Source organism: Microcaecilia unicolor, chromosome 5, assembly GCF_901765095.1.
Source record: "Microcaecilia unicolor chromosome 5, aMicUni1.1, whole genome shotgun sequence".
In the NCBI taxonomy this organism is placed as follows: Eukaryota; Metazoa; Chordata; class Amphibia; order Gymnophiona; family Siphonopidae; genus Microcaecilia; species Microcaecilia unicolor.
Window position 1 is genome coordinate 252,969,042 of NC_044035.1, and position 11,090 is coordinate 252,980,131.

Sequence of the window (11,090 nt, forward strand, 5' to 3'; positions counted from 1 at the left end):
AATACCTGCTTTGGGTAAAGGAGGGATATAAATATTATCAGTAGTGCACCCTGTTATAGAATAGTCTATGCTATTGATGACACAGAAAATAAATGTCCATTTTCCCTGTCATTTTCGGTGAAAAACAATACAAGAAATGTCATTTCAAATGGACACACATCCCTAAAAAGCTGCAGATTTTCTAAGCACAAAGCCAAGACACTCGCTTGACATGTACATAGACACGATTTTCACAGCCTTTCCACAACCCCCCCCCCCCCCCCAACTCCTACTGCTGATTTCTTACTTTACATTCTCATTTAGGGGACCTTTTACTAAGGTGCACTAGTGTTTTTAGCTGGTGCTAAACACTAAGACGCCCGTTATAGTCCTATGGGCGTCTCAGCATTTAGCTGCAGATGATTTTTAGTGTGAGCTAAAAACGCTAAGGTACCTTAATAAAAGACCCCCTTCATGTCATTCTTTTTTGCATATATTCTTTAGCGTATAATTTAACACAAATGCTACATGCAAAAGTATTACACTACAGAAATCACACTGTGTATGTTAGGCAGAGTAACTGAAAAACCTTAAGTTATAACAGACATCCGTATTTGTCAGCTTCTTTCTTGTGAATATGAAAGTGACTTTTTGTGGACCTGCATATCAAACTTGGCAAATATAGCTCATACCCAAGCACAATCCTCCTTTAGAGTCTGCAAATAGGTGGGAAAATGTGGGTTACAAATGCAACAAATAAATAAATTGTTTGTGATGAGTTGAAATGTGATCCATTGTAGATCAGAAGCTAGTGAATGGTTCAGGTAGAGGAGTGTTAACTGTCTCCAATGTGGCATATAGTTTAGAATGCTGGTAATGCAAAATTTGTAGTTGGTGAGCTGCAATCCTGGAAGCTAGCACTACAGCTAAGAAAACTTTCCTTCCTACTGCATCAAGAGTTTTTGGCTCTTTCTCTGGAAGGTAAAGAGGATGAGATCTTAAATATATATGATTTATTTATTACCATCTCAAAAAACATCGAATGATGAGGGAGTTGAGCCTTTTCATGTCCTGGAACAGATTGGACTTTATATTTTCATCCAGTCTTTTGGAAATAGGTGCTGAGCATATGGATTTTGCCAAATTGTGAATAGTAACTACAACAGGACCAGAGGGTGAATCCACAGCCTTAAGAATGCTTTGGAAAGTCTTCTTTGTTCATAGAAGACGTTTTATTTATTTGTTACATTTGTATCCCACATTTTCCCACCTTTTTGCGTTAGCCGATTCCAGTCTGAACAAATATATGGTGTGGATTAATTCAAGGCGGTTTTGTTTCTGCTCCTGATGCTAGATCCCTAAGCAATTTTTGGATAAATTTAGCATAGCTAATATCCTCAGGAGTGTCAGGTTTTGCAGGTTCTGACTGCTGTTGGTTGATGGAAGATGTGGAAGGTTGTTCAGCGTCTGGCTGGACTAAAGGTTCTTCTTCTGAAGAAAAGACTTCTATAGGACCCCGGGAAGAATATTTCCATTGGTGGGGTGGCAGGGAAGGGCTCCTAGGCTTCAACGAAGGCAAGGTACCAGTGATGGAGCGTGAGGTGCTGGTAGAGGTGCAGAATGACAGTGTGGTTGAAGAGGAAATTGAGTTGGAGATGGCTGTTGCAATACTTTTGAGAAAGCTGCAGCAATAAAGAGACGTCATCTGAGTAGCTTGTAGAGCCATACTCAAGGAAACTGGAGGTGGAATTGACGGTTCTTGAGAGAGAGGCTGCAGTTCCTCCAAGAGGTGTTTCGATTTACTCACTTTTGTGATCTTTTTAGTTGGTGGCTGAGATTCACTGGTAACCGGGCCTGATGAGGATGTAGAGACTCCAGGACCTTTTCAACGAACAGAAACAGAGGAAGATTTCTTTGCTAGTGCTTGTAGCTGCAATGTCTTTGCAGGTGGTGTCAAATTTAGGAGCAGCTGTTTAGTGTGTTTAAGGCGCGCAGCTTTCAGGGATTTTCCCTTTTGCGGTTTAGAGATATTAGCACTGTGAGCCAGAGTATGTAAAAGAGTCCCCTGAGGGGCAGGCTCAGTGGTGCCAGATGCATTCAGTACTCCTAGGGAGCCCATGGTATGCACAGCAGAGGAAGTGCTTCCTGCTAATGAACCTGCCAGTAACAAATTTTGGCGTTTTGGGTCGGCGCCACTCTGTTCGATCTTTTGAAATATGCGGTTCAGCCCTTTCTTTCTCAACAAGATAGCAATGTCCATCGTGGAAATCAAAAAAGAAAGAACTGAGGAGACTGGTGATGTTCTCTGAGCGGGAAGCAGGACTCCGACCCTGATTGGCTGTGGATGCTGTTTTAATCAAGCTAGGAAGAGCGCATCCAGGCAGGCCACCCGCAGAGAAGGTTACCATGTGTGCCTGCATTATCCTGCCTATGAAGAATAGGCCTTCCAAATAAATACACACAAAAAAAACCCACAGAAAAAGGAATCCACTGAGGGTTGTCTTTATTAAACCAATTCAGTCAAGAACTTTAACATGGATCCATGTTTCAGCATGGGGTGCTTGTTTCAGGATCACGTGAGTGGAGGAGAAGCCTAGTGGTTAGTGCAGCGGAGTTTGATCCTGGGGAACTGGGTTCAATTCCCACTGCAGCTCCTTGTGACTCTGGGCAAGTCACTTAACCCTCCATTGCCCCAGCTACAAATAAGTACTCTGTATACCACTTTGAATGTAGTTGCAAAAACCCCAGAAAGGCAGTAAATCAAGTCTCATTCCCTTTTCCTACATACAAACACAAGCATAAGTAGTTAAATTACAATGAGCATCTAAAGACAGGCTAATACATGAAAATCCAATCATTTTAAAAATAGACAAATTCTATAAATAGAAGGGCAAACTACCAGCAGTACAAATAAAATAACTATAAGATGTAAACAATCTCTCTCTCCCTATCTAATACTTTAACATCATTTTTTTTAAAAAGTATAAACTAACCTGCTTCCAGTTGTAAGAGAACACCACAGGATGTATATAGAAGACAAAGATGTCCACAGGGCATAGGGTTGGCTGTCTTCTTTTTGGTTTGTCCTCTCAGTGACAGCAACACAAATGCCCTCTACTACCAGGAACATTGTAAAATAACACAAGAGAAGGAGTAGCTTAGTGGTTAGAGCACTAGGCTGACAACCAGAGAATCCTGGTTCAAATTTTATGCAGCTCCTTATAATCTTGGGCAAGGTTAAAAAAAATTAGTAAGCCCTCTGAGAGGGAAAAATCTAGTGTACTTGAATGTCACTCACCTCTTTACTATTGAGGGGCATAATTGAACGGCGCCAGCCAAATAGATGGTCGGTGCCAACCGTATTATCGAAAAAGATGGCCGCCATCTTTTCTTTCGATAATATGGTTGGCGCCGGCCAAATCTCAACATTTAGGTCAAATGTTGAGATCGCCGGGATTAGGGATCGCCGGATTTAGAGATGGCCGGCTTCGGCTTTCGGCCATAATGGAAACCGGGCCCGGCCATCTCAAACCCGGCGAAATGCAAGCCTTTTGGTCGTGGGAGGAGCCAGCATTTGTAATGCACTGGCCCCCCTGACATGCCTGGGCACCCTAGGGGGCACTGCAGTGGACTTCAAAAATTACTCCCAGGTGCATAGCTCCCTTACCTTGGGTGCTGAGCCCCCCAAATCAGCCCTCAAAACCCACTCCCCACAACTCTACACCACTACCATAGCCCTAAGGGGTGAAGGGGGGCACCTACATGTGGGTACAGTGGGTTTGGGAGGTTGTGGAGGGCTCTACATTTACCACCACAAGTGTAACAGGTGGGGGGATGGGCCTGTGTCCCCCTACCTGGGTCCACCTGCCTGAAGTGCATTGCACCCACTAAATACTGCTCCAGGGACCTGCATACTGCTGTCAGGGAGCTGGGTATGACATTTGAGGCTGGCATAGAGGCTGGCAAAAAAAGTTTTATTTTTTTGGGTGGGAGTGGGTTGGTGACCATTGGGGGAGTAAGGGGAGGTGATCCCCAATTATCTCCGGTGGTCATCTGGTCAGTTGGGGCACTTTTTTGACACTTGGTCCTAAAAATAAATGGACCAAGTGAAGCCAGAAAAATGCTCGTCAGAGCCGGCCATCTTTTTTCCATTATCGGGCGAAGCCGGCCATCTCGTAACTATGCCCTGTCCCGTCTTCGCTACCCTGCCGAAACGCCTCCTTGAGGTTTGGCAGGCTCCGCGATGTAACGCAGTTGGCGCCGGCCAAAATCGGCTTTCGATTATACCGATTTGGCTAGGTTCAGGAGATGGCCGGCCATCTCCCGATTTGTGTCCATCTCTTTCGAAAATAAGCTGGATTGTGAACTAAAAGCCAAAAAACAAAGATGAATAAAATAAACACTATACGTATACAGCAATTTTGCCATACCATAACAGCAGTAACTCTTAGACTTCAACAGCAACAATGCTGCCTTATGAAAGAGCAACACTGCAAATATTGCAATGGGCTGTAAAACACCGATACATACTGTACTGGGAAAATACAAAAACCAATGATAGAGGTTCAGTGGTCCAAATGTAACACACCCCACCCTGCAGACTACTTTGTTTTCTCTCTAAGAACATAAGAGCTGCCCAGTAACCTCTTACCAACAATGGCCAATCCAGGTCACAAGTGCCTGGCAGAATTCCAAAAAGTAGATAAGCAATAAGTTTCCCCAAGTTTTTGGACTCTTCCTCCAGCAACTTGTCCAAACCTAAACACAGTTAAACTATCTTATGTTAAATGTAATACTTAGTAACTTCGTAGCATGTCCCCATGTCTTTGTAATTGTGAACCACTCTGATTTTAAGAAGGATGGTATATCAAGATTAAATTAAACTAAACTATACATTTTGAAAGGGTAAACAACTGATTTGTGCTTATCTATTCCATTCCAGTCATGATTTTATAGACCTCCATCATATCTCCCTTCAGCCATCTCTTCTCTAAGCTTAAAAATCTGAACCCTTCCACTTTCTCTCTCTTTCTCTCCTCCTGCCCTCACTAGATGTCTAGGGATGAAGCAGGGAGACAGAGGACTGGGGATGAGGATCGGGGGACGAGAAGATCAGAGGATCAGGGATGGTGGTAGAACAGGATCAAGAGAGGGTGTGAGGATTTGGGATGGAAAGAGGAAGATGGAGGAAGGTGAATAGGTTTCAAGATTTGGGGAACAGAGTTCAGAATCAAGGATTAATCCAGATTGCAGGGAGAGAAATATTCTATGCCTACTCTAATCCTACTTCCTCTCATATCTCCATCTCCTCTCTAGCCTCTTTCTCGCATTCAGGCTTCACATTTATTTGAAATAATGCCAATCAGTAAAACTATCCAAGCAGTTTACATAAAATCAAAAAGTTATAAAATAGGCAAGAAGTGAAAACAGCTACAATAATCAGGTACAGTGGTGGAAATAAGTATTTGATCCCTTGCTGATTTTGTAAGTTTGCCCACTGACAAAGACATGAGCAGCCCATAATTGAAGGGTAGGTTATTGGTAACAGTGAGAGATAGCACATCACAAATTAAATCCGGAAAATCACATTGTGGAAAGTATATGAATTTATTTGCATTCTGCAGAGGGAAATAAGTATTTGATCCCCCACCAACCAGTAAGAGATCTGGCCCCTACAGACCAGGTAGATGCTCCAAATCAACTCGTTACCTGCATGACAGACAGCTGTCGGCAATGGTCACCTGTATGAAAGACACCTGTCCACAGACTCAGTGAATCAGTCAGACTCTAACCTCTACAAAATGGCCAAGAGCAAGGAGCTGTCTAAGGATGTCAGGGACAAGATCATACACCTGCACAAGGCTGGAATGGGCTACAAAACCATCAGTAAGACGCTGGGCGAGAAGAAGACAACTGTTGGTGCCATAGTAAGAAAATGGAAGAAGTACAAAATGACTGTCAATCGACAAAGATCTGGGGCTCCACGCAAAATCTCACCTCGTGGGGTATCCTTGATCATGAGGAAGGTTAGAAATCAGCCTACAACTACAAGGGGGGAACTTGTCAATGATCTCAAGGCAGCTGGGACCACTGTCACCACGAAAACCATTGGTAACACATTACGACATAACGGATTGCAATCCTGCAGTGCCCGCAAGGTCCCCCTGCTCCGGAAGGCACATGTGACGGCCCGTCTGAAGTTTGCCAGTGAACACCTGGATGATGCCGAGAGTGATTGGGAGAAGGTGCTGTGGTCAGATGAGACAAAAATTGAGCTCTTTGGCATGAACTCAACTCGCCGTGTTTGGAGGAAGAGAAATGCTGCCTATGACCCAAAGAACACCGTCCCCACTGTCAAGCATGGAGGTGGAAATGTTATGTTTTGGGGGTGTTTCTCTGCTAAGGGCACAGGACTACTTCACCGCATCAATGGGAGAATGGATGGGGCCATGTACCGTACAATTCTGAGTGACAACCTCCTTTCCTCCGCCAGGGCCTTAAAAATGGGTCGTGGCTGGGTCTTCCAGCACGACAATGACCCAAAACATACAGCCAAGGCAACAAAGGAGTGGCTCAGGAAGAAGCACATTAGGGTCATGGAGTGGCCTAGCCAGTCACCAGACCTTAATCCCATTGAAAACTTATGGAGGGAGCTGAAGCTGCGAGTTGCCAAGCGACAGCCCAGAACTCTTAATGATTTAGAGATGATCTGCAAAGAGGAGTGGACCAAAATTCCTCCTGACATGTGTGCAAACCTCATCATCAACTACAGAAGACGTCTGACCGCTGTGCTTGCCAACAAGGGTTTTGCCACCAAGTATTAGGTCTTGTTTGCCAGAGGGATTAAATACTTATTTCCCTCTGCAGAATGCAAATAAATTCATATACTTTCCACAATGTGATTTTCCGGATTTAATTTGTGATGTGCTATCTCTCACTGTTACCAATAACCTACCCTTCAATTATGGGCTGCTCATGTCTTTGTCAGTGGGCAAACTTACAAAATCAGCAAGGGATCAAATACTTATTTCCACCACTGTAGCAGAAAATCAGAAATGACTGCCTAAGAATCAAAACCTAAAAAAAAAAAAGTATTCAAACTCGATTTAAACGAGGGTTGCAATCCCTACTCTCACATAACCTTTCTCTCAAATATACAGCCAGCCGCTTCTCAAGTAGCCATTCCCTTCCTACCAGTCAGCCTATCTCCAGCAGCCAGCAAGCCAGCCTTTATCTCTGCTGGCCAACACCCCAGATCCCCTGCAAGCCAGCCAACCTGTACTTCCCTACCCTAATTCCTATCTCTCTCTCCCTTTCTTTCCACCCTCTACACTCTGATCCCCAGTTCTTTTTTTGCTTTCTCTCTTTTTACCCCTCCAAACCTAATCATTTCCCCTCCTCTCAACCTTGATGGTAAGAGGAGGAGCTGCAAGCTTCCTGGCTTTTCATCTGTTGATGGCTCAAGCTTGCTTTTTTTTTTTTTTTTTGCCCTCAAGAAACTCTGAACCCTGGGCAGCAGCCATTCTCACCCACCCTTAGTTATGACCGTGTTGCCAAGATAGCATTTCACCACTACAAGAGTTTAAATTTGTCAAAATGTATTAAAATGGAATGTTTTGATACATGTACTATTGCAACTTTGCTGCCTCAATGAAGGTGGCCAGATCAACCTTAGGCCAATGCCACCCACTAATAGAAGACACTTCAGATAATTTTATTTGGTCTCATAAGTCAGTGTTTCCCAAGTCCAGTCCTGGAGTACCCCTTGCCAGTTAGTTTTCCAGGATATCCACAATGAATATGCATGAACTTGATTTGCATACACTGCCTCTATTCTATGCAAATCTCTTTCATGCATATTAATTGTGGATATCTTGAAAACTTGACTGGCATGGGCTACTCCAGGACTGGACTTGGGAAACACTGATAGGCTGAGCTGAGCAGAGCAAAGCTCTCTAGTCATGTGAAAGGCAATTCTTTAGCAGGGCACCTGCATGTAAGTGTACAGAATACTGTCACTTTTGCAGGTAAGTGTTCATTTACATGTGTAAGTAGCAGCAAAACACCTAAATGTTATTCTGTAAGGGCACGCATAAGTGGCATAGCACATACATGTGTGTTTGGGGGGGGGGGGTCACATGGGCAGACTGGGTGTTCTGGGCTCCCGGACAGTAAAGGTCATTGGATCCTCCCGGGCCCTGCCCACACACCCCCCCCCATCCGCACACCACCGACTCGCTCCTTCCCCACACAGTAAAACATCCTCCCCAATCCTACCTTGAAGGGCCCTGGTGGTCTGGTGGCCTCTTCAGGGGCAGGAAAGAACCCTACTCTTCTGCCTGGTATCACCATGTTTTCAAAATGGCTGCCGAGACTTTCTGTGATAGTCTCGCAGGTCTCGGCAGTCTTGGTAGCCATTTTGAAAATGTGGGGGCACTGGGCTGGAAAGAGTGGAGTTGTTTACAGGGGGAGAGCCTCTGAGCCCACGGGCATTGCCCGGTTGCGCGTATGGTCAGTCTGCCCCTGGGCGGAGCATGGGTAAGGCTGCCATTTACACGTGCAACTTATGAATACAGTAAATTATGCACCCTTGTCATATTTGGGTGCCCTCAGATCCACCAGGTCTATGATTGGTATAATAGTGAGCACCTAAATGTAAGACACACTGATACTGGGTTAGGCTAGTATTCTATAATGGAATCTGAGTGCTCACGTGCCCTTATAGAATAAGCTCTGATGTGCAACATTAGGATGTGTTCTTGAGAATATTCTGCTTCAGATAATTTGGGAACAAAGAGTGGAAGTCAGTTTTCACTGCCAGGTAATCTTTAACCTCTCTCTTCTTTTTGGCCTAACAATTTCTTCCTGCTCCTTTTAGGCTTCCAGATTGATCAGAACAGGCATCCACAGAGCTATAGTGCCATGAGCCTTCATTAGGGCCTACTCTGGCTCCCCCCCCCCCCCCCCCCCCCCCCGTAATTTATATATCCTCTTCCAACTCATTTTAGGATTGAATGGTCAGTATTCTCAATGGAGAAGGGTAGTTAGTGGGGTCCCGCAGGGGTCTGTGCAGGGACCACTGCTTTTTAACATATTTATAAATGACCTAGAGATGGGAGTAACTAGTGAGGTAATTAAATTCGCAGATGACACAAAATTATTCAGGGTCGTCAAGTCGCAGGAGGAGAGTGAAAGATTACAGGGGGACCTCGCGGGATTGGGTGTCCAAGTGGCAGATGAAGTTCAGTGTTGACAAGTGCAAAGTGATGCATGTGGGTAAGTGGAACCCGAATTACAGCTATGTCATGCAAGGTTCCGCATTAGGAGTCACAGACCTAGAAAGGGATCTGGGAGTCATCGTGGATAAGACGTTAAAAACTTCTGCTCAGTGTGCTGCGGCGGCTAAGAAAGCGCACAGAATGTTGGGTATTATTAGGAAAGGGATGGAAAACAAACACAACGATGTTATAATGTCGTTATATGGTGCAACCACACCTCGAATATTGTGCCCAATTCTGGTTGCTGCATCTCAAAAAAGATATAAAGGAATTGGAGAAGGTGCAGAGAAGGGCGATGAAAATGATAAAAGGGATGGAACGACTTCCCTATGAGGAAAGGCTAAGAAGGTTAGGGCTCTTCAGCTTGGAGAAAAGGCCATCACGGCATAATGTAAGCCACATTGAGCCTGCAAATAGGTGGGAAAATGTGGGATACAAATGCTACAAATAAAATAAAAAATAAAATAAAGTCTACAAGATAATGAGCGGACAGATGTGAAGCGTTTGTTTACACTTTCAAACAACAATAGAACCAGGGGACACAAGATGAAGCTAGAATATGATAGATTTAAAACAAACAGGAGAGAGTTTTTCTTTACTCAGCGTGTAGTTGGACTCTGGAACTCGTTGCCGGAGAATGTAGTGACAGCAGCTGGCCTTACAGATTTTAAAGGGGGTTTGGACAGATTCCCGAGGGAAAATTCCATTGAACATTATTAATTTTTTTTTTTTTTGGGGGGGGGAGGGGGGTTGCCGGGTTCTTGAAGCCTGGATTGGCCACTGTCGGAGACAGGATGCTGGGCTTTTCCCAGTATGGCAGTGCTTATGTTCTTATTAAAATTTTGAGGGAAGTAGAGGGGGGCCAAATTGGTATTAATGCTCTGGGCCCTGATGTAGCCCTACCTCCAGCAGCAGCATACCCTGCCCTCCCCTCACCCCACCCCCCACTACTGCCACAGTGCAATCTTTCCCTTCCCATCCTTCATCCCACCAGCTAGAGGCATAACAGCAGCACATTCAGACATCAGCTAGGAGGGAGCAGTAGAGAAAAAGTGCTGGCTGCTTTCCTGCAGCCCATGAATAGAAAAGCTGTATTTGGAGGAGAAGAGAAATATAAAAGCACCAGTTGGAGATAGAAAATAGAGAAATGCACTAGTTAAAGGCAAGCAATATAAAAGCACTAGGAGAGAATGGAGGAGTAGCCTAATGCTTAGTGCAGCGGGCTTTGATTCTGGCAACCTGGGTTCAATTCCCACTGCAGCTTCTTGTGACCTTGTGCAAGTCACTTAACTCTACATTACCCCAGGTAGATAAACTTAGATTGTGATCCCTCTAGGGACAGAAAAAGTACCTGCATATAATGTGTACAGCACTGCATATATCTAGTAGCACTATAGAAATGATTAGTAGTAGAAAGGGCAGAGATTAAGAAAAGCATTGAGAAGGAAGAGGATGAAAATCTCTGTACCCCTTTGTATCTTAGATAAAGTTTAATTGTTTAATTTATGTATTATGACAACCCTCAGCAAGGAGTCACAAAACACAGTTCTCTCCATACTCTGGCTTACACAGACTCCATGTCTGGCCATTAAGGGGTTGCTGTTAAGTGATGACAAACTCTTTCTCCCCTGGACCTGTGAACACTGTCTATGCATTATCTTTGGTCTCAGTCCATTCAAAAAACAGAAGCCCAGTCCAAACATCAGATCCAGGTCATGCGCGTGGCAGTACTTGACGATTTTGTAGACATTGCTCATATTGGATTTTGTGATGTGAATATTTGCTTAGTGAGAACTGGACTACTGTCATCAACTCATCTCACACAGGTGACAG

The 11,090-nt window shown here is 44.4% G+C and overlaps 1 protein-coding gene across 1 annotated transcript in view; it reads left to right on the forward strand.

Annotated features, from left to right (window-relative positions):
* The window catches only part of GPR156 (G protein-coupled receptor 156), a 78,707-nt gene that overhangs the window by 55,227 nt on the left and 12,390 nt on the right, over positions 1 to 11,090 (forward strand). The gene's annotated exons all lie outside the window — the stretch shown is intronic.